The sequence below is a fragment of the Bacillus rossius genome, chromosome 6 (assembly GCF_032445375.1).
Source record: "Bacillus rossius redtenbacheri isolate Brsri chromosome 6, Brsri_v3, whole genome shotgun sequence".
Classification (NCBI taxonomy): Eukaryota; Metazoa; Arthropoda; class Insecta; order Phasmatodea; family Bacillidae; genus Bacillus; species Bacillus rossius.
Window position 1 is genome coordinate 37,525,388 of NC_086334.1, and position 26,808 is coordinate 37,552,195.

General features: G+C 39.8%; 1 protein-coding gene across 2 annotated transcripts in view; it reads left to right on the top strand.

Moving 5' to 3' along the window:
- LOC134533052 (leucine-rich repeat-containing protein 24-like) overlaps nucleotides 1–26,808 on the top strand; it is a 66,582-nt gene that overhangs the window by 23,192 nt on the left and 16,582 nt on the right. Inside the window, exon 1 of one of the 2 annotated variants that reach the window (XM_063370236.1) lies at nucleotides 9,851–10,205. The exons of the other annotated variant lie outside the window; for it this stretch is intronic. The gene's annotated coding sequence lies outside the window, so the exon portion shown is untranslated. Of the gene's footprint in view, nucleotides 1–9,850; nucleotides 10,206–26,808 lie in introns of those variants that run through there. 2 annotated transcript variants of the gene reach the window in all.

Consider the following 26,808-nt stretch of genomic DNA (forward strand, 5'->3'; position numbering starts at 1 on the left):
GAAGCGAAAATTTGACACTGTGACAGGACCTTTAGGCGAATGATGGCTGCGTTTCATCTGGACGCGAAGCACGAGCGGCCAAGGATGAATGAAGTCTGCAGCTCATAAAGGACGACTGCTTCGCGGAACCGGGTGAACGATGCCAGATGAGACGATGAGACGCGGCCTCGAGGATTGTATACGGCTGAGAGTCCGGTCTCTATAAAGGCCCGGTATGAATTCCACAGGAAAAAAAATCATCTGCTGCAGGTTCATCACGAAAAAATCAGTTGAAAAAAGTAGCAGACCGAATTTTCGGTCAAATGACTTTCGGTCTAGTGGCTTTCGGCCTAGTGATTGTCGGCCTACTGCCGCGTCCCTGTTGAAAATATATTTACGACCTATGGTCCCACGTGTTTCTCAAGGCTGATATCGCTTTTGAAGTTGGTGCTGAACAGCTAAGTTTATCACATGTAACAGCGAAAGTACTAAGATGAAGAACTAAGCATCTGGTTGATGTTTAACTGGACTGTTGTAAAATGATTTCACTAAATCAGAGAAATTTATTTTTGAATTGTCATACATTGACTTTCAGCCTCTTCTAAACGCAACGCCCTGCGTTTGTAAAATAATAATAATAATAAAATCCTTCCACAGTATTATTTTATTCCACATGTTTATGTTTTTTATTAAAAATATTTCCAAGTTCTTAAGTTTACTGAAATTTCCAAGAGTGTTGTGTTCACATTGTTCAAAGGACTGTGTTTTATGGAAGTGTCTGCGTCGAACGACGAAAATTCTAATTCGTACTCATTGACAAAAAAACTCGATCGATTCAATGACCTGCAAGCTATAGACTTTATGTTACTGTTTTCTCGAGTATTTCACTCACTCGTTCATTGTATGCTGTCCAAACGCAAAGACACGTTAGTCTTGAATAGTCAGACTGTGATTCAAACATCCAGTTGCTCCTGGTTTGTTATTGGTTTGGATTCAGATTATCGAGGGTCTCATTCTTAGATCAAAGTGTGTGGAAGTCCACGAGCGAATGCGCTTTCTTTCTTTACGCCGAATGCCGTAAGCTCTGATATTGTTTCTGCGTGCGCTATTGCAAAATGTCATAGACATTTGAAATTGAACTTTGGACTAGATTTTCGTTCATTGTACAGCATCAAAATATCTCTGGCCATTCGAAGGGGCTGAAAAATTCATTTTTGTAGACGGCAACAAACAAATAACAAGACTAAAACTCTTATATGATTTTTTTTTGTTTTATGTAGTTTAAAATCCTAAAGAGCAATTCCTCAGAAACTGACATGTCTTACAGTTTGTCAGTGACAAAGTTTTTAATACGTTTGCCTCACCCACATAATCCCACCCCCTCATTCTTCTGTCGACCCTGGGCTGATTTTATGGAAGGAGTATCAACTTGGTCAAAGGTAGCGATAGTGATTAAAAAGTTTGTGATATTATTAATTCCTTTGTCAAGAGCTCATTAAAATTTTCGAGTGAATTCATATCAATGGATGTATGTGAATTGTTTCTTGTTGTTTAAAGTAAAAACAAATTGTGATTTATTAAAGATTTATAAGCGTGATAGTACGAGTCTTAAAATGATTCTCGTACACTCAGCATTCCAAAGAAGTAAATTTCCTGAAATTCCTAAAGTTTATAGATCTGGCGACAGTCATGCCATAAGCAGTGTACTGACATCCCAGCATGGGGCGCGTATGGAGCAATTAAGACGGCGCAGAAACATACAGAAACACAAAGTGTTGGGAATCCAACGCCGTGGCCCCGGCGGGCATGGTCGCGTCCCAAGGAGGATCTTGCGTGCGTGCAGCATTCTCCTTGGTCGCGCCACACCTGTGAGTATCAGCGCGGAGCTGGGGTGCACGATTAAAAAAAAACATAACAGTAACAGTAGGTCGTGCGCACAAGATTTGACCGCCATGTTTCCCAACCTACTGATTCACAATAGCGCATAGGACGGTTGTGCGAATGGCAGATAGTTCGTGCGCATAGGAGGGAAATGAATATATTTTATTTCTGTTTCGAACGCAAAGCGCAACAGCCAATGAGAGTAGATTAAGATGCCATTTTGGCGGACCTATAGAATTGTTTTTATTTATCAATCATATTATGGCAAGAATTTTCCGAGATAGTTCAATTCTGAGGTGTAATTTCTGCTTTAAAAATTAATTAATGCTATTATTTATAAAAATAATCAGCAATTACTTTAAAAAAAAATTTTTTCTTTGTTACAGTTGTTTCTTAAAATTTTACATAGGTTACCCAAGTTAATTCATATGTTAAAAAAAAACCGTGTTCACATATTAATGGTCAGACGTCACTGGGTAATTATTTGGTAGTTAATATAGTTATTTACTAACCCTACCAACAGATGTCGGATATATCGCGAGATTTCACTGGCTAAAATTAACAGTAAGATTTCGATACTGTGAACTGATTTCGCACAGGTCGTGTGCACAGTCGTGTGCATGGCCTGCTGTGCACTCGCTTTTTTTTTTAAATTTATTGTTGTGCACCCAGCTTTAGTGATGTGGCGTTCGTGAACGATTCGTTCATTGAGCGGGACAAAATAATATGATTCGTTCGCTCTGTGGAGATTCAGTTCTTTGAGAGTCGATTACTCGAAATCTGAACACGATTCTAGAGAACGAGGAAAGTGAACCGGCCTGTCTGATTCGTTCTTAGAATACTCCTGACGTCGGGATTCAGAGAAATCAGTAATTGCAACGTCCGCGGCAAGGAAAAAAAAGAGTGACATGAAAAAGGGCGGGAGTGGGGATTAGCTACTTAACAAGTATCGCGTTAGAATTATCATCCGTGGATTGTCTTGGTTTTGTTTACTAAATTTATCGGCGAGAGCTTTGAAGTTTGTTCACACACAGACACAAAAATACACACACACATACATACATATATAGTATGGTAACAGTCAGTATACGGCTAGACATCTGGAATTTCAGCTATACGAGCTGACCTGATTGTGATAATAAGCAAGGCGACAAGGCAAGCCGCCTAGACGTAACGAATACTTGAGTAGGAGAACGAGTAACGACTCTTCGAGATGTGTCGGATCCCGTTGTCGGTGGTCAGAACTAAAATAACGAAATGAGCGGATATTTTGAACGTATCACCACACGGGGATGATTCAAATGAATCGATTCGGTCAATCGAATCGTTCTGCCCGTCACTGGTCGGCGGGTCAGCGGACTTCCCCCCACCCCTCCTTGACCGCTGGCGCGCGCAGCTGTGTGGCCCCCGGCACAGGTGGCCGAGTTTATTACCACCCGCACTCCCCGCGTCAAGCGAACGCAAGTGACGGCGCGCCGACGAGAAAGCTAACACTGACATTGAACCCGACAGCCAAATAAACAAGCGTTCGTTCATCTTCAGTTTCCTTTATGTTGTTACTAAATAAAATTGTCGTAAAAATTAGTTATTTATTTGTGAAGGGAGATCATAACTAAAATGAAAGTTTGGTTAGTATAATTAGCGGATACTGAATATTACGGGAAGGGGGGGGGGGAAGAGGGTATTTAGAAAGAAAAAAAAAGTTTGCACATGTTTTGGAAAACACGTTACTTTTGACACACATTGACATAGTTACCTAAACAATACATTTACTCGTTAAAGTATAAAAAATTCTTGAAAAAATAAGTTATGTAATATTTTTCCAGGAGATTTGGTTTCGCACGTTTATGTAATCGGAAGTAAAATGAATTAGATCAGTTACTTAAATAATACGTAAATTAGTCGTTGAATTATTACAATCTTTCTAAAACTATAGTTTTTTTTTCTCAGGGGGAGGGTTGTTTAGGTCATGTCAGTTACCTAAATAATACGTGAAAAAATTGCTGAAGAATTAAAATTCTTACAAAAACTTTTTATTTCTGGGAGGGTAGGTTTTCGCAGGTCTAGGTGATCGTAACTAAAATAAGAAGGTTGTTTAGCTTAGGTCAGTGACATTTATAATACTTTAACATCGTGGATATATATCAAATCTCGCATTTTTTTTTTAAATTCTGACCACGGAATTGCACGAGCGAGCGCCGTACTTGGGATGTGTTCGAGACAGTGACAAGAAGGCTTCCCGAAACAATAATTGGCGTACAGACGGGGGTGCGACGAAATAAGCTAGAGAACTAACTATACAGGTCAGCTACTAGCTACTAGATAATTTCTGTGCGGAAACAAGGCGTTGTGTTCACAACAGTCCAATGGATGGCTGATGAAGTGTCTAGAATGAACATTTGATTAGTTTAAAGCTTACGGTACGAACACAGTAACAAGGAATCCTCCTGTTTTGATAGCATTAAGCTCCCCCGGTACTGGTTTCTGGTGTATAGTCGGTTAGACTTGGCATAGGAATTGCGCCGTATTAAAACTATTTTTTTTGTCCGTAAGGCAGCACTGAGTGGAGCTTACGAGTTCCATATCCTTAACACGGAATTATTAGCCTACGTAGTGGTGCATGCTCTTTATGTTGAAGTCATTATGATTAAGGATTAACAACTAGTGTTAGAATTTGTTTAATAGCTAGAAAATACCTCGAGGAAATCACATCGGCAAGGAATTAGCCTTAAGCATAATTATAAAATATAAAAAAAGTTTTATAATCACGATGGGAAGGAAGGCTGGTTGACGGAAGCAGAAGGGCGGAGGGGGTAGTTTATTCTCGCTTCAATTATCAATTATCAAAATGGAAGAGATTGCACACTTCAGATACCTAACCTCTCCCATCGACTATTCCCAGGAGGAGTACTCCGGTCGTTGCGTGGCTTCACCTGGACTCTGCTGTTGGCATTCCTGCCCTTGTCGTCAGAGGCCCAGCGGGTTGGGAAACCTGCGTATCGACTTTGAATAAGGTATCGACGAGACACCAGCGGCACACGCGTCACCGCCAACGGAATAATACCCTGGTGTCCGTGCTCACTTTCGTATTATCAGATAAAGCAGTTTATCGCCGGTCTCGCCAACTCCCCGCGCGAAAGAGGCCGTCCGTGTACAATCGCTGCTGACGATACGTTCTAAGACTTTTCTCTGCCTGGAAGAAATGAGCGCGTACGTGTATCCGCTAGAAACTCTTAACAAAAAAAAATATCTAAGCAAGTCTTTCAGTACTCGCTAGTGTACTCGAACCTCGGTAACGAGCGAATTCATGTGTTCTCATGTTGCAAATACACTAACAATACGAAATTAGGACACGAAATTTAAAAGTAGTATTATTTAAAATAACACGCAAATTATGATTTCAACTGCTTTTCTTGGCGCGAATTACACGTACGTAGTTCCCGCGCCCGTCGCTGGAATTCACTGCCGGAGCAGCTGCGTCGACTATCAAATCATTCTACTTTAAGAACGAAATTTTAAATTATATTATGGAACGGCCCCAATAAAAGCGAAAAATACTTTAAAAAAAAAAAAAAAAAAAAAAAAAAACTAACTAAATCCTAGCTTTAAAAAGGATTTCTAACAATAATATTTTATTAAAATATGCCAATCTTGTTAAAATTAATTAAGCCGTTAATACTTTTATTTCGGAAACAGAAAATGGCAATAAACGGTAATATATTTTTTTTAAAATTTAATGAAACAAGTGAATCAAAAACTCCAGGCACGCCTATGGAAACAACCACTATGTTTTCATCTGCAAGAATTACAACCGTAATCGCTGATACACGCCCGTATCGCGAGGAAAGGGTCTGTAATGCTGTTACAGCTCCTGATGAATATAAATTCAGTTACGAAAACAGAGATTTAGTTTTATTCCTCCAGTGGTTCGGAACCGACTATAATTTTAGGATTCTCACCAGTCGCTTCTCGCTTAGTTGGCCACACAACGTGTTAGAGAGAGAGAGAGAGAGAGAGAGAGAGAGAGAGAGAGAGAGAGAGAGAGAGAGAGAGCGAGAGAGAGAGAGAGCGAGAGAGAGAATCTTTGTGTTGTTACGAAAACCTATTACTAAATATACTAGGAACTAATACTGGAAAACTCCAAGATTTTCGCGTGAAAACCTGAAATTGTTGTTACGTCAGACCGATAGAAGGCAGGCGGTCTGCTTAGTATGAATAATGTATGTATCTGTTTTATACTAATGGTGCCAACATAATGACAACTTATTTTCTCTTATAGCAACTTATTTTAATCATTATAGAAATTTATAGGAGGAGATAATAAAAAAACAGAGCTTCAAATTTGTTAAAAAGAATTAACCGTAAAAAAATCTTTCTTCTCGGTGGGAAATCGAACATAGGTCCTTTATCTAACCAGCCAAAACCTTCCAACAATTTTATATATATATATATATATATATATATATATATATATATATATATATATATAAATTTTATTCTAACGATGCAAATACACAGAACACATCGCATTGAACTACGCTACGCAGGTAGGAGGACTACATAATGCAGGCAGACACAGTGAAGATAATTATCTGCTCCATTCGCCTCCGCATAGTTTATCTGTTTGATAAGAGCAACGAAGACGCGCGTGAAGCCGTGGCAATCGGAGACTTTGGTTTCAGTCACGTCACGGGTTTCCCGGAGAGCAGGCTCGTCTCGAGGACAATCGCCTCGCTCGAACAACAATGGGGCTCGTCAACGCTGTCACTAGGCGGTCGTCGAGCCATCACGTTTGCCCTCGTTTCCTGACGGCAGTTCGCGAGCAGGGGGCGCAACTGCACAGGCGGAATGTGGCATATATATATATATATGTGTGTGTGTGTGTGTATATATATATATATATATATATATATATATATATATATATATATATATATATAAATAATCTGTGCGGTTGAGAAATGCCAACACATCAAAAATTAAGATTTAAAAAAAAGAGGAAAACATAGAAATTTCTTAAACATAATAACGTAACTAAAAAGAATTTTTAACGAGCATTATTTGTTAAAAATTTATAGAAACGGTGCATTAACGGAGTAGCGTATTGATTATAATGACAAAACATACTTTAGAATAATTTTTTGCCAATGTTAAATTACTTTGGTAGCAATGGAAAAAAAATTGCTGCAAATCAAAACTTAGTTATTAAGCTATTAGTTTAGGTTAGTTTAGTATTACAAGTTTATGAAGTATGATTTTTGCGTGTTTGTGTAATGCTGTGGTTAAGTGTAAGAGAAAGCTGAAAGCCTGAAGTTCGCCATTAAGTCAACCCCTGCTTATATTATAAATGCGAAAGTGTTTTTGTCGGTTTGTCCTTCTTTCACGCAGCCACGGAGCAACGGATCGACAAGATTATTTGCATTTATGTGGATAGTTTATAGACCGGGGAGTGACATAGCCTAGATATAATTATGAAATTTCATCGCTAAGGGAGTGAAACAGGGGGTAAATCAGTTTTATAATGGACAATCATAGAAGGTAGGTCATTGACACACAAACAGTGAGTTTGTGTCATTTCTCCATGTCCGCCTGTCGGCCATATAGTTAAGGTCTGGCAACTTCCTTATCTTTCTCCTTCGCGAAACCCATCCGCTTAGTGAAGCACGCGGCTGCTAGCGGACTAAAAGCGCTAATATTTTAGTTTAGAACTTCGTCAATAGGTGGCGTTGCCTTGAATTTGCAATGCGCTATCGTTTCGTTCGTCCGACACGTCTTGCCTTGGGGTAACCTGCCTTCCCACAAAATGAACGTGCCGGTTTTACTGACGCGTAGCCTTGATGCACCGAAATCAAAATATCCCGTTTTTCAAGCGTATGTCTCGGTAGTGATGTTCCTTATGTTATGCAAAGCCGGGTACCCCAGCTAGTAGGCACATGCAGGAGCGTAGCCGGGAGGGGGGGGGGGGGGTTAGGGGTTCAACCCCCCCCCCCCCTTAGCACCAAATCTTTAATTAAATTTCTTATTCATCACTCAAACAAATTTCATATTTAAATTAATAAAAATTTTACCATTACAGTATTTAAATTTAAGTACCGAAAACTGCTAAAATAGCACTATTTTACACCTTAAAATCACAATTTTCCCGGGGGAGGACCCCCGGATCCCCCGCTTTCATACCGGGGGAGGGGGGGGGGGGAGGGGGCATTCGTCTTAACACCCCCCATACACAAATCCTGGCTACGCCACTGGGCACACGGATAAATGCCTGCAGCGAGTGCACCTGGACTAGGTGCGGATACCTGCTCGCGGGCTGCACGGAGAGCCAGACTGCTTGCCTCTGGGGCTTGGATGACGAGGCGGTCGACCGCAGAAGCAGAACCTGTTCCAGCGGGAAAGTATTGTGTGTCTTGTTTCTCGGCAGCTTGCACACGAGTCCAGAGGGATTGGGTTCTCGACGTCTACTGTACACTGCGTCGCGAAACCCGACTCCGATTTGTCAGTTGTCGAAAGAAGTACCAGTGGTAGGCCCTGCCCATTTCCCAAAATTGCAAAAGCATCGCACGTTGTTTGTTTACGACACTGGGCTCCACTATGAGTTGTTTTCAAAACACTATTGTCAGAACAACAGTGGCAGAAATGTCAAATTAATTTGAGATGAGTCACTCGACACAGATTTTACGTGCACTTTATCACGTCAACAAGCTTGGTCACACTGTCAATAAAACTACACCTAAAAAAACAAACACAGAAAGACGCAGTTTGGGTGCGCACCGTAGATTAAAAAATAAGTCGCATTAAAATCATAACAAGTGTTTATATGTAATTTAATTATCAATGTTTTTAATACAACAGTCACACAGAGTAGTATAATGGTTTCAGCATAGATACATCACAAGTTCATCGTATGTAGCAAGGATGTGTGGTAGCTGAAGATGAACGCGACGGTGAGCACGATGACGTCACAGGCAAAAATAATTCTGCGTGACAAACACGTACAGACATTATCTATCTGTTGCGGGCTCAACCATTGTCCACGCATTATTAGTCTCGTAGTTATTGGCGATTTTGTCACGTAAGAAAGTTCGACCGACTATCACTGTAACGACGTTTACTTGTCAAAAGAAAAAAAAATTATAATAAGTTGTGTTTCCACGAAATGAAGGCGTTCTAGCAAACTGTTATTAATTTCAAATTCATAATTTAAACTAAAAAGAACAAAAACAATAGAACTGTAAAAGAGTTTGAAAAAAAAATTACGGCAGATGATTTCCAAAGATTACAGTGGACTGCACTCAAACGCACTTTTGTACTGTACTGATTATATGAAATTGACAGTTTTTTGTTTTATGCCCAAGAGGTTATTACCAGCTGCGTCCTCCATGAATCAACTTTTCTGTTGGAAAATTAACAGTTAAAGGTTGGGCCCAAAAATTTCCTACTGCGCAGCTCGACGGTCTATATCCAATGTTTAAGTGTTGCTGTGTTGTGTATATAGTTAGCTTGTAAGCGTGTTAAAGCGCAGTGCCGCTGGGACACGCTGTCCCCCCGGCTGTTCGGGCGTAAAATGTCTGTTGAAATAAATGGTGACTGAAAAAAAAAAAAAAAAATGTTTAGTCTATGCTTTCAGTAAGGGAACTTATACTAAGAGTTCACGTGGTGTTTACTCCATGGAATAAACGCACACTGATTCATTGAATTGGAGTCAAGACGCCAGAAAAGTTTTGGACGCATCCAAAGCTATCAGCTAGATCGTGCAATATATATAAAAAAAAGTTTTGGGAGATTCATATTTTTCATATTTTAGAGTAAGTATTTTAAATGTCGTTGAACCAACATAACCAAACTTTTTAATAACGATCACCTAGACGTGCGAAAACATATCAATCCCCGGGGGGGAGAGTAAAAAAAATATATATATATTGAGGGATTTTTTTCGAGAATTATATTTATGTAACATACCTAACCTTACTTTTTTCCTTTAAAACACAAATAAACCGAAAATGCACGAACACAGATATTTCGGGCTGCTGACTCCGTGTCAATGAATCTCAGGATTCTCTCACGCCATTGTTCCGTGCTGTAATAGCTTATAAGAACGCGCTGCTTCGTCGCATTGTCGCTTTATCTCTCGGTCCGCGGCGCATTGTTGCCGGCGGGCGCTGCATGTTTTCAGTCCGCGCGGTACAGGCCGACGACGGACGACGTCGACGGACCGTCGGCGGGCGAAATGTTTACGGGTCGGGGCCGCGCGCGGAGCGATCAGTATCACGCGGGCTGTCGGCCACGTCGCGTCGTGTCGGGTGGCGGCGTCGCGAGCTCTAGGACGTCCTCTGCCTCGACGCAGCGTAAGTACCTTGGCCTTTCGTACATACTTTGTTACCAGGGGCGCAACAACTAAATTTCAAAAAAAGGGGTGAAGGGGGGGGGCAATACACCTTTTTATAAAGAATCATCGATCCCCCTATTTAAGCGGGGGGTCCGGGGGTCCTTTGTATTTAAAGGTGGAAAATAGTGCTATTTAAGCAGTTTTACTATCTAAAAATTGATTACACAGCACTTTCTTTGCCCCCGTTTGCCACCACTTCAAGGTTTAAGAAGGGGGGGGGGGGGCAAAATACCCTCCCCCCCGTTGTTGCGCCCCTTTTTGTTACGTTCCCAGTGTTTGTTTTGTCATGATCATGGAGGTAAGTTCGGGAGTGTGTGTGTGGGTGGAATATTCGCTATGTTAACTTTTGACGCGAGAACGTCTATTCGCTCATTAAAGTTATGGTCGGCCGAAATTTCTTGTGTGACAAAATACCGTCAGATTTGAATCGCTAATAAACCACGAGACTAATTATGCGTCAACAATGGTCGAGCCCACAACGGATAGATCATGCCTATTCGTGTTTGTCGCGTAGTGTTTGTTTTTCCTGTGACGTCATTGTACCAGTGTAGGCGCATGTGCGAGATTTGTTTAACGAATTAGCTTCGTGTAAAGTTATAAATTGGTGTAGCGTGGAAGCGCGTTTAACTGGGACATTGCTGGAGTACATCGTACGCGGCAGCCTGTAACTGTAGTTACCATTCTTCAAATACCACATCTCTGGAAGAGATCCGTACGTGACGATAAACGAGGAGGCTCTCCCTTGTCTAAGCGGCCATCGCGAAGTGTTCTAAACTGTCGGTTGACGGGTGGGAGCTGTGGTCCCGGGGCTCGGGCCAGACACCGGAGGTTTCGCCGGACAGAACTGCGCAGTTACTACAGTTCATCGTTCGGACAGGACGTCACTCGTGGTAAATTGACAGATGTAATGAGTGTGTACGGGGCCCTTTAGACAGGATTGTTAAAAATCTTAATTAACCGTGTGTGTGTGTTTATAATATGTATGTATTATGTCTGTTTCCCGACTTGATAACCCAGAATATTATTTCGCCCTTAAACCTTGTGTGTTTTTTTTTTACATTGACGCGTATGATTTTTGCAATAAAGTACAGTTTTTCTTATTTTATTTACAAATATTGAAGAAGACTTAAACGTTAAAATATAACATTAATTTAATTTTGTGATCCTTTGTAATTATAAAGCATTATAAAAAAATTTCATTATACATCATTGTTTTATTTGTGCCCATTTATTCTGAAATAATGTAGATTGAAAGTAATTAACCCAGTTTTTAGCCTTCTCGCATAAATAATTCCGCTAAAAGGGGAACCGGCCAGGTGTTAAACAATGACACAATGGGGTCTTGTTGGATATAGGGTGTGAACCGTTACCAGGAGAGCTTCCTTGGTGCATGACTAGTACGCATTGGCATTCTCAGCCACTGAAGACTATGCTATTAGGATATTTTTGGAAATAAACCCAATACAATTGTTACAAAGTATCACAAACTTTAATGCCATTCGTGAAAAAATGACCACTTGTCATGCTCGAGAACGCATTTGCTTTAACAGTCTTAAACACGGCATTTAGTGGTTTATCGGACACGAAGCTTGCAAAATAATTGTCAACGTTGTGGGGTTCTATTTTAACTCGGAACTATACGATTTCTGATCTTTCAGTTCTACCTTAGTTCAACACGAGACGGAATTTATCAGTTCCAATCTTCCAAAATACGTTCAATTTAAAACCGGCGGGTAATTTATTTAATAAAATATTTATAGCCCGTATAAGGGACTGACGAAATGCTTCCAATTTTAAATGAAAATAATAATTTAAAAAACTGAATAATGTCAAGGAAATGCAAAATTGTGTGCTTCAAATCTTTAAAAAGCTTAGAATAAATAGTACCACACTGTATGTAGGCTGACCGAAATTGGATTAAAGTAGGCGTTGCTGTGAGCCTGTTTCCACTTTCGCAATCACATGACGTACTGCGATTTTATACCACAGTAAACTTTTTAACGCAACCATAAAATAATTTACGCCCACAAATGCTTCCTCCCCGAACACCTGTTTTAGAACTTCAGTGGAGTAACAAACCACTTATTTCCCAACAATGGACATAATGGGCACCTAACAAATCGTTTTATTAAAAGTTTTATAGGAACATTTCGAGATTTCAGGTTTCAAAAATTTCATTAAAATTTTCTTTTATATGTTTTGTTTGGAACTGTAATTGTTTTGCACCGTTAAAATTTTGTTACAAGAATTTTCGCTCTTTTTTTTTAAAAAAAATCTTGTTAGTTGCTTTTTTTGAAAGGTAAATAATTACGTAATTAGTGAAGGACGGAGACACTGCTGATAAGACACTAGAGCAGATAAAGTTTCGCTGTAGCTTAGCACCTCTCGGCGACAATGACACCTCGGATAAGCGTGTGTGTTCACAAATGCGTTGACGCTCTAGACACGCGCATAATTATTATCACGTAAAAAAACAAACAAATTCAGCAGTCTTCTACAGGTAGCTTTAAGTGTGGGGACATAATCTACGCCGTACGATTATTGTGTAAACGTTATTCACAGAATAACTAAAATGCAAAAGGATAATAAACGATTTCCCCGTTTTGGAAGCTCATCATTTTACAAGGTCCGAAAGGAAAAATATGAAAAAGGAAAATATGTAACGATTTATAACAAATGTGTACTGTAGAAAAACCTCAATAATGGACGACAAAGATAATACACAAACACACGGAGAGCAAACCAAAATCAGCTGGCGTCAAACGTTAAAACGCCTAAACAGCACAGAGAATTCCGTGGAAGGTAGTGTCAGAAATATATTACAACACAGACAAACACAGTGGGATGACAAGGACGACGCATTTGCAACGAGAACATTAAATACAAACAACCACTTTGCACAACACATCAACAAACAGGCGATGAAACTGAACAGCTTGTCTGGAGGGCAGCACAACAACAGCACAGACGAGTAAGCTTCCTATTAAAAAACAAATTTGCGACGTTTCTTAAACTGCGACATACAGTGCAGATGGACCAGCTATGGCGTATGTGCATTAAATTTTTTTCAAATTAATTTCCCCTGTTGCAAGAATGATTCTAAGAAAACATTTGCACATATATAGTAGTAGCAGTAAGCACACTCCCCCCCCTCTTCTTCGGGAAAGCTGCGCAGTGAAGTTATATCGCCCAACTCCACGGTGCAAACGCAAAAAATCAAAAGTAAATAACATTCAGCACAGCGTGTTCGGCCGACGTATTTTCGTATTTATTAAATAATGTTGTCAAATTACAAATTAGTACGACGTTTTGAGTTTTTGGTTGGCCGGAAACAGACAGTTCCAGTAGTGACAGTAAGCAAGAATTACTTTTTGCAAATTCTACTTAAAACGAATAACGTTGCTTTGTGTAAATAATTATCGCTATGTAGATTGAATTACTCTAAGTTTAATTGCTGTGTATATGCGATACTTTTATTGTGAAATGCTTGTATTGATTGCATCTAGGTCTTAAGCTAAATACTACTGTTTTTTTTTCCCATGGTAGTCATCCTTCCACTTTCCCCTCAAGAATGCTATGCATGTTCGTAAACTCAATTGGTCCATACGTGGTGACTGTTCGACAGCGCGTAGACGTCCTATGCATGCGTCATTTCCCGTGCTATGCTTGTTCCCATACCCAGAACTCCAATGCCCTTCACCCCCTCCCCATCCCCCAACCACACATGGACTTCGACCTCCGCTGTGACGTCACCGGGCAAAGCACAAACACGTGGTAGCCGGCCACTTCGATAACTACAAGTCTACACACTGCCGAGCTGGCCGAGCCCACTTCTCAGAGTCGCCAACTTATCAGGAAAAAAACCCAAGACTTAGCGTTAAAATCGTTAGACGTGCACAAAATACTGAATATGCTATAAGCTAACCACAAACTGATTTAATACATTCTCTGAACCTTTCACGTAGTACTCCACTTAGCAATGATTATTTAAAAAAAAAAAAAAAAACTAAATTGACAGTTGCGTCGACTATCTATAAAGCCACCGTATTTCTTTCATATACCTACCTCATTCCCATGATTTCGTATGGTGTGCGCTGTAAATTCCACCCTCCCCGGAGTACGATTTAGTAATTAAAACAGCTTGCGGTTAGCAAATAGTTCCTCCGCGAAACAAACACCTCACGTCAAAGGCGCTACAAAAATTTAAAGCATTCTGTTCTAGTGATACAACGTTGATAACACACAACAGTTGATAGGTAGGTATGGGTTTACCCAAAGAAAAGAACTGAGGTATGTGTATTGTAAAAAATCTCGTGTAAGATTCGTTACCATATTTTTATGAGAATACTTTCTTTTCAGTATTTCGCATATTAAATTTTTTTTCTGCACGGTTATAAATAAATAAAAAACGTACGCTCTACTCTTTAAATCAGCCGGCAAACCTTAGTGAAAAAATAAAGTAATTCGTAATGTTTAATTTTAAATTTGGTTTTACGTTCAGGACGACTGACAATGCTTGGCACATATTTAGGGGTTAATATTTATTATTCGATTAAAAAAAAAAATCAAAACCTTTGGGCAACAATATTTTGTAGCTACCTATATACAATGGGATACAAGTATTGGATAAAAAAAATCATAACTAGGGATCAGTTCAAGGTTAATTATTTTACGAACATATATAAGTTTTGCTATGTATGTCAAAATAACTGCAAAATACGTAACTATTCTCCAAATGTGCTCATATTAAACAACATCCATTTTACTTGTTTTATTATTAAAATAATATTTAAAAACATCCTTTTTTTTTTGTATTTAGAATGGAATTGCATGGAGGATACAAGAAATAAGTCGGCAATCTAACGTGACATAATAAAGTAATATTTTCGTAGGACGATCTGCAGTTCTTTTACGAGTCCTTCAAACCTTGTTCTGGATATATCACGATAAATTTACGCAAGTTTTACCTAAGTGGCTGAAGCCGCTGACGAAATTATAGCCCAACACCTCACTTTTATGTGTAGATCTTCCTTTGCGTTCAGAGCATACACTGCTAAATAAAGTTACCTTAAATTTACGAAAAACAAGAAGTTCCGGGTGTTAATGTAGCTTATCTTAGTAAATTTAGAGCACCAATTTAAATTACCTTGAACATGAACTTCTAGAATTAGCTATCATCTTGGAATGCTTACTAACAAAAAAAATTGTTTACAGCATGCCTTCCTTCCACATGTATGTTTACCCTGTTTACGGAACAGGAAAGCGATCTACTGTCAAGTTTATACAGAGATATTATTTGAAACTGGGAAGAATCCTTCGTTTATTTCAGGCACAATCTTCGTTGAAGAGTGCGGAAGATTACCTACTGTAATTTCTGAAAGGGTACCTTAAAGCTCGTTAGTCTTATTTAGGATGAGGGAGTGAAAGATGAATGTAATATTATATGTTTATTAATATAAGCCAATGTTTGAACTCAAAATGTTGCATACGTGTTTTGGAGGTTAGGACACTTTTAAAAGGTCCCACACATTTTAACTTACTCTGAACTGGCGCGCAGTCTTCTCGTCGTGCATAGAGCGACCATGAAATTTCAGCAGTAACCATAAAATCAGGTAGCGGAGAAATGAAGATAAAGATGTAATGTAAGGCCCTTTGGTGCTTTTGAGAATCTTTACCGGGCGTTTCATGTACATATATACTAATAGTTTTCTGAAATCACACGTTTTAGCCCTTTTCACTTTCCTAAAAATGCAGTCTAAAAACGTTATACTGAAACATAACAACCTATCCCCTCTCAAGCCATTCTTAAATGCTTTTCGTAAACAGACACCATTCGGATATCTTGAGCAGTTTTCAAATCGCTTGGTTTCACTTGAAGCTGTGCACACCGTATGTGTGACTAGGTTCTAATGTGTGTAAACGAGTTTCCGGTTCTTGAGTAGAAAAAAATAACGACTAGTTATAATGCAGTAAATTACTAGTTACAACGTAGACAAGCGAATCGTCATAGAAGTGACTGAAACGTTGCGCCACTTTCCAAGGTCAAGGGGTTATGATGTAACGAAATTCTGCTGTGTGAAGAGTGACGAATGAGAAGGTACTTATAATCAAATTTTCACGGCAATCTTAGAGATTAGTCGATTAAGTTAATAAAATTATCAAAATAAATAAATAAACGAAACTTCAATGTGCTGGCCGATGGCCCTGTTGAGACTTGTCGACTTGTCTTATGCAGAACTTTTGTGTTGGAAACCTCGTGGAAAATTTCATACGCCCATTTACCTGTAAACGGGGAATTTTCCCTGGAAATTTCTTTTTTTTTTTTTGTCAACAATGAGGTCATTAGAGACGGTAACACACAGTACATATCAGGATTATTGATACAGGATTTGGAAATGATCTAGAGCAGCGGTTCACAAAAGGTGTTCCGTGGCAGGGTCACAGGGGTTCCGTGAGTCAGGACGAATGTCATATAAATCTGGCACAATTATTTTAAAATAACTTTCTTTGAAGGAGTTGGGGTTCTGCCAAAAGAAAGTCAACCATAGGGTTCCCTGGCCGGAAAAAAAAAAAAAAAAATAGGGAACCGCTGGTCTCGAGGCGTGGTGGTTGAGTGGTTTAGAACACACTCGCCTCCCTTAAAGGCGACAGGGGTTTCGAATTCCGGCTGAGTCGAATCATGAGAGTATTCGTTAATTCTTTCCGTCACTGCTGCATACTCATCTCACCTCGTGCATTCTTAAGGTTGTCCTTCACGCAGGGAAGCCCAATTACATCCATGTAGACCCTGCCTCAGCCGGGAAACTACTTTTTCATTTGGATATGATTTGTGGCTAGGAATGCCGAGTTTTTTGTCTTCACCCACCGCTCAACCTCGCTCCATACTCCGTGAAGTTTTTCGCAAATCTAATAGTTATACAAAATTGATTTCACTTTTCACTGACACAAATATATGCAAACAAACGTTTAAACGAGCAAGCAGTTTGGCGTAGGGCTGAACGAAGGGGGGAAAAAAAACCTTCGAGATTCACCGACGTGGAGTCAGACGCCCGAATGGTTCCGAACTTCTCCGAAGTTCGCCGCTTGCTTTTGAAACTGGCTGGTCGGAATAAAAGTACCAGATTTGTGAGAACGTCACTGAACCATTAATTTTTATTAAGACCAACTAGACAAGTGAAAATATGCCCTATTAGGAAAAAAAGCAGTGCTTGGCTGTCACGTGCGTTAGAAGTGAAACTTCACACTTCTATTAGCCACTTGAACAATAATTAAAAAAAAAAATCAGTTATTCTCATGAACGACGAATCTATACATTGCACACTGGTATGAAGGTTCACACATGGACGTTCACAATTGCAACAAACTTGGCCACAAAAAAAACATGCTGAGAGTCCTACAGGTGTCTATTTTTTTTTGTTATTCCGATTTCCCTCTTCGTCATCGAACGCTCCACTCTGAGCGTCGAACTTTGCGTTACGCTCTATGAGTCATCGCCTCGACTTACCGTATACCGGCTGTAAACAGTTTCAATTAAGAAAAAAAAAAAAAAGAATTTTTATGAAATTTTTTATACTTGACAACTAATTTACGTATTACTAATAATGTAACTAAACTAAAAAAAAGCCACCTTTAACTTTCACAACAGGGGGGAAAAAAAATACTAAGATGCACGAAACCGGATTTTTCGGGTGTCTGACTGGATGCTTGTGAATCTTTGGTTTCTCTCTTCAGACAGTCAAATGACCAGGTCCAGCTGTCTGGACAGAACGAGGGTTATTTTCAGCCGCCTGGAGTAAACTGTGTACGGCGGACCGGAACACGGAACGATTGTGCATTGTTAGACGGAGCTTGGTGCCTCACTTCCCGCGGGGCCTTGTAAACAGAGTGTTTATTTCACCGCCGCTTCGTGCTCGCTTTATTTTACCTTCGTCGGTCTGTTTAAAGACGCGGAACGCGGACGCATTGTTGTGACGATAACAAACTTTGGCCCATTCCTGCTGTATTTGTGACTGTGCATACACAGGAATTCGAAGGGTTGGTATACTTGGACTATTCACTATAACAAAGTGTCCAGCTTCAGGAAAGTTCTGAATTAGTGAGGGAATGTTAAATTTCGGTTAAAAATCAGGAAATAGTCAGGGAAATTTATGTAATGTAGTGAATTTTAATGAACTGGTTATACAAAGGCCCAACCTGTATCGTCAACCTGTTGACATGTAAAATTTATTTTGCATATTTGGGTTCCGTCTTTGTTTATTGCAATGCTGGTGTGCCGAGCGTTTTTTTTCTTTTGCTTCTGAGGCTGAATTCAATCTGATGATGTCTCGGAGTGAGATGTGACATGAACCATTTGTGCATTTTTTTAAAGGCTTTTTGTTACTGTGTAAAAGTTTTGTCACGACACCGTGCGCCAGCCCACAGCCTTGTGCTTAGAGGCGACAGCGCATTAGACCAACCGGTGAGCGTCCGTCCGTCATTCGTCCGTCATCAAGCCGAACGATTAACAATTATCCGCACGCCCGTCATAATATTTTTCTACTTGGATACCGCCTAATTACATTTTTAACACTTGCCGATTAAGTAGGCCTACGCTAACCACTTATAAATTATTAAACAAACTGTAATATATTTATGTATAATTTAGAGTTACCGTACATTATTTAATAATTTTGTCTCTCAGAAAATTTTTGTTTCGAATATCAAACTTAAAACATGTTCATAGGCAAGTTAAAAACATAATACGGAAGCAGCTAAACTAATTAAACAAAAAAAAAAAAACTTTAAAAATAGACAGTGCCTTTCAGACATTTTTGAGGTTATACTGTATTTTCATCCGTCCCTCCGTCTAATGATAAAGCTCGGCAAGGTTTTGTCGGACGGACGGTTGGAATTTTCCGGACCACCTGATTGGCTGCAGGTCACGTGACTGCGGACGGACGGGTGAGACGGAGCAGCGTGAGCCGAGCTTTGTCATTCCGCCCGACGCAAACACACACCTGAGCAGGCGGGAGCCCTGGAATGCTTTTCGCAATCGGTCAGCCAGGCGGCCACCCGAGTTAACGCCGGGCCGGAAGTTGGCTGTGAACCGTGTTCGAAGGCGAGCAGCGAGGCTGCTATCGCCGCGAAGGCGAAAGAGGGTCGCCGATCACGAGGTTAGCGTCACTTCTCGTTATCGCCGTTTAGTTGGCTAGCGCCAAGTGTATACTTCCCGCCGGGAGGTGTCGCAAGCAGCTCGTATAAGGCGCGTGCCTGACTAGGTCGCCAAACGGCGTGAGAGCTCCACGTCTTATCGCTATTTACGAACCGTTCAAAATTTATAGTAAGAACTATTGCATGTTTCTTTACAAGTATCGCTCAGTGGTTTTGTGTGTATAACGTGTATTTCTTGAACAGTCAAAAAAAGGTTAAAACGGATGTTTTCACGGTCATTTTTTATGTACTTATGAACAATTTTACACACATTATTGTAAGTGGTACAGGGACGTGTTAATATTCCAGCATAAAATTATGTCACCGCTACAAGTCTCACAGAGGCGCGTCACCGACAAGAAAACTGCACGCCAGTTCGGCGCCCGGCGCGTAGAGGCGAAGAGGCGTGTGATGCGCCAGCCGTTGTCGCCCTTAGCGCCCCCGGCGCTTTTAGAGCTCGTGCGCCCGACCAGTTGGTCACATAGGCACAGAAATGGTCGATACGTAGGACCATGCATATTTCGCGAAAAGATTCCGAGATTAGCTGAAAGTTAAAACACTGTAGCATCGTCTTGTGTTTTGTGATTGATAGGGACCGGAAAAATTCGCGGGTTCAATGACCTGCAGGATGAACTCCATAGTTCTACATACACTCGGTCAAATGCCACCAACTCATTGGCTGCTGTCTTGTGAGACGTTCCAACGTAGCAGCCTGTGATTCGATAAAGCTTTTGTTGGGTGTTTCTCATTGGCCCAGAGTCATCCAGGTGAGTTGTGAGCCAATGGCAGAGGTAGCACTGAGGTATAACTATTTGTATTTTAGCCTATCGCGAAATGAATTCGCGAATTTTTCCGGTCTCTAGTGATTGACTTTCTTTCAGGTACGTGTCGATTGTTACAACTCCCGTCACAGTGATTAAGTGCGGAAGCAAACTCAGCGCGTATACCTTGTTGCAGTCTAATAGGCGTTCAGTTTTTCGCTTGCCCCTACTGATACGTAAGGCCGGGTTTATAAAGTACGCTAGTAACTCTAGACCGCAAGGACGCAAAACGTAACTAACTGAAAACATAGGAATTTATAAAAGCCCGAAAGTTGTTTAGACGTTACCAACACTATAACTTGAAGTAATAAGGACCTAGAAAGATTCTTCCTCTACTTTTAGGTACATTTCGAAGAAAGACAACCTATTGCAGCCATTACCATGGTGCGATTTCCGGAAAATGTTTGTATAGTTTTTCGTTTCATGGTCCATAGACCCCAAAACCATCTTCAACTCAAAAGTTTAAATATATATCACATTTTTATGGACACGATAACTGCCGAAATTTTGCACAAATCACTTCCAAATTAATACATAAAATATAGTAATGGAAAATCAAAGTCAAGTTCGTTAATAGGCAAAATATGACCAAAGGGGTAGAAATGGGGAACGTTTTTTGAAAAACAGAAAAATCTCTATTACTCCCATCATATAACCATATCGCACCCGTACTCGTAGGAGTAATACCAAAAACGTTTGTCTAAATGTATTTTTGATTCGACCAATTATTACTGTAAGGGGTGGAAGAAACAAGGTTGGAGGATAAAAATATAATTGGCAACTCCCTTAGTACTCACACAATCAAATCCTTTCAAATTGTTGGTATATATTATACTTTTTATCTAAATTTTTTTTCTGAAACAATTTTTGATACGACCAACCATAACTGCAAGGGATGGAAGACAAAAAGATCATCACTCCCCTAGTAGGCACACAATCGAATCCAATCCAAATGTTTGTAAAACTTATAATTTTTATCTAATACTTTTGTCTGAACCATTCCTGCAAGGGCCAAAACAAAAAGAGGTAGAAGTAAAAAATAATCATTTCCCTACTAAATCCAGTCATATTTATTGCGAGACCTTAAAATAGGCTATTAGTTACAACTTTCGTCCGAAATAATTTTTATACGACAATTACTGCAAGGCGTGGAAAATAACAGGGTTTTTAAAAGACAAAAAAAAATCCCTTAGTAAGTACACTATCAAATCCGTTCGAACTCTTTGTAAACGTTATAAATATTATCTAAAACATTTGTTTAAAACAGTTTTTGATACAACCGACTATTGCTGCTAAGGGTGAAACATTCTGGCGTTGAAAGACAAAATAATTCTTAACTCTCTTGTAACCTGTAAATGAAATAATTGAAAAATATTCTAAAAATTATTTAAAACGAAAAGTGGTCTGCAACAATTATTCATACAATTTTGAAAAAAAAAAAAAAGAAGGTAGAATTAAAAAATTCATAATTTACACAACTTGTGAACTATTAAATCCGTTTTCATTTATTGCAAAACTTGGAATATATTTTTAAACCATCTTAATAGTTTCTTAAACTGTGGTCCAAAGCAAACTTTTATGCGACTATGTATTAGTGCCAGGGATGGAAAAGAGTTTTTTAAAGTCATAATATGAAATTCGCTATAAGCTAGTCAATGCTAGATGCATTGAGTTAAAATCTTCGAAACATTTTCGCTGCATGGAATGTGAGAAATTGTTTTATAAATCATCTTGGAATATTGAACTAACATATGGAATGTCAAGTACATTTTCTTGAATTGTTACAGAAGTTTATATAAGTAGTCAGAAGAAATATGTAATTCGAAATCTACCTACGGCTGTAGGCTGTGGCAAAAAAGATGTAAAGGTAAAGTTTTATCATTCCTTCTAAAAATGTAATTTTAAAATTTTAAGATAGCAGGTGTTATCTTTGTTCAAGAATGAAACTCATATCTTAAGTTCGATCGTGTGTGACCATGGATGAGTGAATGACCATGATGCCAATTTCACTTTAAAAGTCAGTAGGAATTTGATCGTAGAGGTCAATGTCTAAACAAGAAATGCGCAGATTTTCTTATTGAAAAGAGTCCAATTACAAGCATTATAGTTACGCCATTCCCGTGAAATAAAAAAAGACATCGATTTTGTCGCTGAGTACATATGTTTTTGTAGGTACATGAAAAATATCCTTTGAATACAAGTTGGATAAATATTTTTATCATCCTAAAAGTCAATCGTGCATTTAACACTTACTCGTGGAACAAATACATGTGTTCTTTAGCTAAAGTAGGAGCCTACATAGCTTGTGTGTACCACATCTACTGTTTGTACTGTGCTTAACCAATAAATATGGCATATATTATGCAAAAACTTGAAACAGTTTTTACTTTCTACGTGTATAGGTATATACTTTTGTTGCGTGTAGGTTATCGTCGATATCGAAGTTTGTTTTCAAGAAGTAAACTCTAAATGTATAGGACAAATTTAATATATTTATCACTGTATAATATACATTATTCCAAATACCTCAAAGTTGTGGGCCCCAAATTGTAGATTTCGTCAACATGAATAGACCTGTCGAGATGGCTTTACGTATGGTATACGGTAACGTTGGAGAAAATGACAAAAAAAAAAGTGAAGAGACCGATATTGAAAACGTAGTGAAATCCTGTATGATGGTGTAGTCAATATCGCTGTTAAGTTTACAGTAGGTCTGCGCCAACTTATAAGATGCGTCGCGAATTAGAATTTTTGAATTTTTTTTTTTTTTAAATTTTACGTTGGTTACAGACCGATATCAATGAGCTGACCAAATATCATTTCAAGCTCATATGGAAGTGTGTTAGAATTTGTATGTGTCAGTGAGTAGGTCAGTTGTACAGGATAAGTCTTTTAAAATGGTTCCCGTTAATCACAAGTGATTAAGTAACAACATGTGCTGGAAATGTCCTCTTTTCTAGGTAGGTTCTTGTCACACTGCTCTATTTATTTCGTCACTCGTTCTTTTCACACATTTTCCGTGGGGCATCTTTTAAAAGGTTCTTCCTGAATATATTATTAGATAAAACTGAACATACAATTAGATAACACTGAACATTTTAAACGCGCTAAAATATTTCAAGATACTTAGGAGTTATTTACTCCCGCAATCGCGTTGTAATCAAGCTGTTCAGCCGGCCAATGGCTGTGCCACTTGTCACTGACGGTGCTTATCTCTGCGCCTGCGCAGGCTTGTAATGGCCGAGCACGAGCGCTGCTGCAGGTCGGGAAACTTACTATTGACTCCGACTCAGACCACTATTGACTCAGAGTCAGACCCCTGAATAATTCTTCGGATTTTTTTCAAGTTATACTTCTTTTAGGCACGTTGAGGGTGACATTTTAGCGTGCAATGGAAATGTTTCCCTTCCATTATAGCTATATTCTGGTAACTCTTGCTTACATCTTGCACACTTGACCAAAATTACTGTCTGAAACGGGGGGAATCACTATCCACCAAATTTTGCGCGCCAGATAAAATTGACTGTCCACATCTAAGATCATCATCTACATCCCCACCCATTAAAAAGAATTATGTCAATTCTTGATATAATTTTGCACTGTTGACATTCAAAATAAAACAAAAATTATTGTCATCTGATTTCGTAAAAACCACTCATATCTTCAATCAACCAGTAGTTTGAATTTCGGAAATTAAATAAAAAAGTATTGGAATTTCTTTATCTAATAAAAATGTTCTCTTTACGTTCCATAAACCCCGAACAATACCAGGAACTTCTGCTTAATGTGTATACATACCTATTATTATCCATTGTGCAGTTTACTATTTTTCGGTTAAAATAATATGTAACTACATTTTATCGAAAAGAAGTATAACTTATAACACGCGATTTGTTTTGCTCGTGAAAAAAAAAAAAGAAAAAAAGTTCGTTCCTCATTTCTTTATTCCCCAGAAGGGTAGGATTCCGTACGTCTAATTTGTGTTAGGTTAGAGACATGTCTCTTTAAAATATATGAAATGTTGCAAAAAACTTTTTTTTCCTAACCTAACTAAAACTGTGTTTGGAAGGTGTCTGGGCCAGGTAGGGACATAATTTGCGTCTCGGGCCGAAGGCCTAGTGCTAGGGTAGCCACTCAGGGAGAAGGTTGCGTGCATTTTTTTTCCAGGATTGCCCAGCCATGGCAGCGATTGTCTCTTATCTTAGCTCTAGGTTGGGCACAGGTAAAACCTGCAGCTTTGAATATATATACTGTATAGAAGTCGCGAGTGGATAGGATTTACTCTACGTTTTTCAGAAGCGTATGATAAGCAGCTTGGGAACTTCACCGCTGCAGTGCGCTGCCGTAACGGCCTGTATCGTCTTAGTTGTTATTTACACGTTAGAGTGCAGCACTGTCGCACGCTGTAATTCCCCGCACCCCCCCATCAATCATTCACTGCAGCTCAAGGTCATTCTACGGGAGGGGGAAGGGTTGTTTGAAGAGTTCGACACTTGTCCGCTAGGGACCACCACAAGTCGATGCCCTAGAGATGGTGGCGATTGCGGCGGTGAATTAACCAACTACCTCAAAACCGTATTAGAAATTTTAACCTGGGCTGGCGACTTCTATACAGTATATATATTCAAAGCCTGCAGACACAGGGAAAAGCCTGTACGTTCGGGACTGTTCAGTGGGTGGGGGGAGGCAGTGGATCGTGGGCCGAGTCGGCAGGCAAGAGCTCGTGAGCACGTGACTGCTGTGGGAGGAGCCCGCGCGACGTCGCTTGTTGACGAAGTGGACGGCAGCGCGGCGGCAAATGACGCATGTCGCCGGTGATAAAAGACTGCCTGCGAGTCTCCTCGCGTGCTCTTTGTCTGCAGTCAGCGGCACACGACCGCTCCCAGCTGTGGCACAAACACAAACACACACATACACTCACACACTCACACACTCACACACTCACACACACACACACTCACGGTGGGCGAGTAGTCACACCACTAACTCACATCCCCTCCCCTCCCCTCCCCCCCCCCCCCACACTCGAGGTGACACGGCTTGGATTCGCGGAATTACCCCTGGCTTCCTTGAAACAGGGGGGAAAACTACCGTAAGTTAAAAGGACGAGGGGGAATTCTGCCATAATTTCTTATACATTCCGTGGAATAAGTACATCGCTCTCAGGATAGCGTGTAAAAAAAACGTCGGTGGGTAGCGCTATAAACCCCACCAGCAGTTTCTTTGGTTAACTTAAAATATTTACGTTATGGTATTATTCCATTATGGCACTTCTGGCGGTGACTATGTAGTTCCAGGCACATTAATTCAACGTACACGAGAAGCACATATTTATTCTATTCACGATATGCTCAGTCTGACCACAGTAATGGACTGAACTGACGCGAGACCGGACGTGTAATGCCTGTCCATGTGCACGCCCTGAAGGGTGCCGGTGACGGTTGGTCCCGTCCCAGACCACAGACCACGGCGCGTGACCTCCACGATCTCTCGGGCGAAGTGCACAGCGATAACACCCGGAGCACCCTGATACTGCGCGAGTGTGAGGAACTCCCTGTGCTCGGTAGCCTCGTCACAAAACATGCCTACATACAGTGGCTCGTCAGACTTATCTGCCACAGGCCAGGTTGTATATTAACCGATGGGGGGTGTGGGGAGCTTGTAATGCAATATGTTATATTAGTTTTTGAGTTTACGAAAGAAATGCCTTTTTTTTTTAAATTACGCTATTTTTCGGGTTTTAAAAAGACAAATTGTTTCTTTGAAAAACTATTTTTATACTTGTTTTTGATAGTAAGTACATTTCACAAAATATGTAAAACTATGAAAAAAATGAAAACTGACTACTAATTTTTCTATCAAAATAATATATTGACTTGAAGTATATTTTCCTAGTAGGCTGCTTATGCTTATGGAGATAAGCCAATTTTAGAGACAAGGGTATTGCACGAAAACGTTTTGTGGAGAGTGATAGATAAGCTGGCTGGGAGGCGAAGTTGGGGAAAGGAATACGTATCGGTTGGGGCGCGGAATTTTCTTCGAAAAATATACCTGTTCAAAATATGTTGGCTATGGTAGTTTTTAAAACAAGCTATATGTAGATAACATCAGCATCATTTAGAATATTTATGTTTTTAGGTCAGTTGAGGTGTAACCGGACCGTGTCAAGTTGGCCCTTTTTGGTTTTGTAGGGCCCCGCAAACTATTAAGGCTGCATCCAACACACGATCAGTCTGAACTATCAGTTCAAACTTTTCATTCGGAACTAAACAGTGTGTGTGCAACAAGGCAATGGACTGATCAGTCGGAACTGATGGACTGACGACCTGATGGCTCCTCATCAAGTCAAACTGTGGGCTTGAGAACCCTCATTCCGAACTGCCGTGCGTGGGAACAGCGTCTCGCCAGTTCAAACCGTCAGTTCAAAAAATCAGACAAACAGTCCATCAACTTAGTGTTATGACAGACATACTTGTTTTTCTCTTTGATTGATTTTCTTTTTTCCTTTTTCTAACTAAAAGTGCGACTGCAACTGCATCTAAAGTTTCTTGT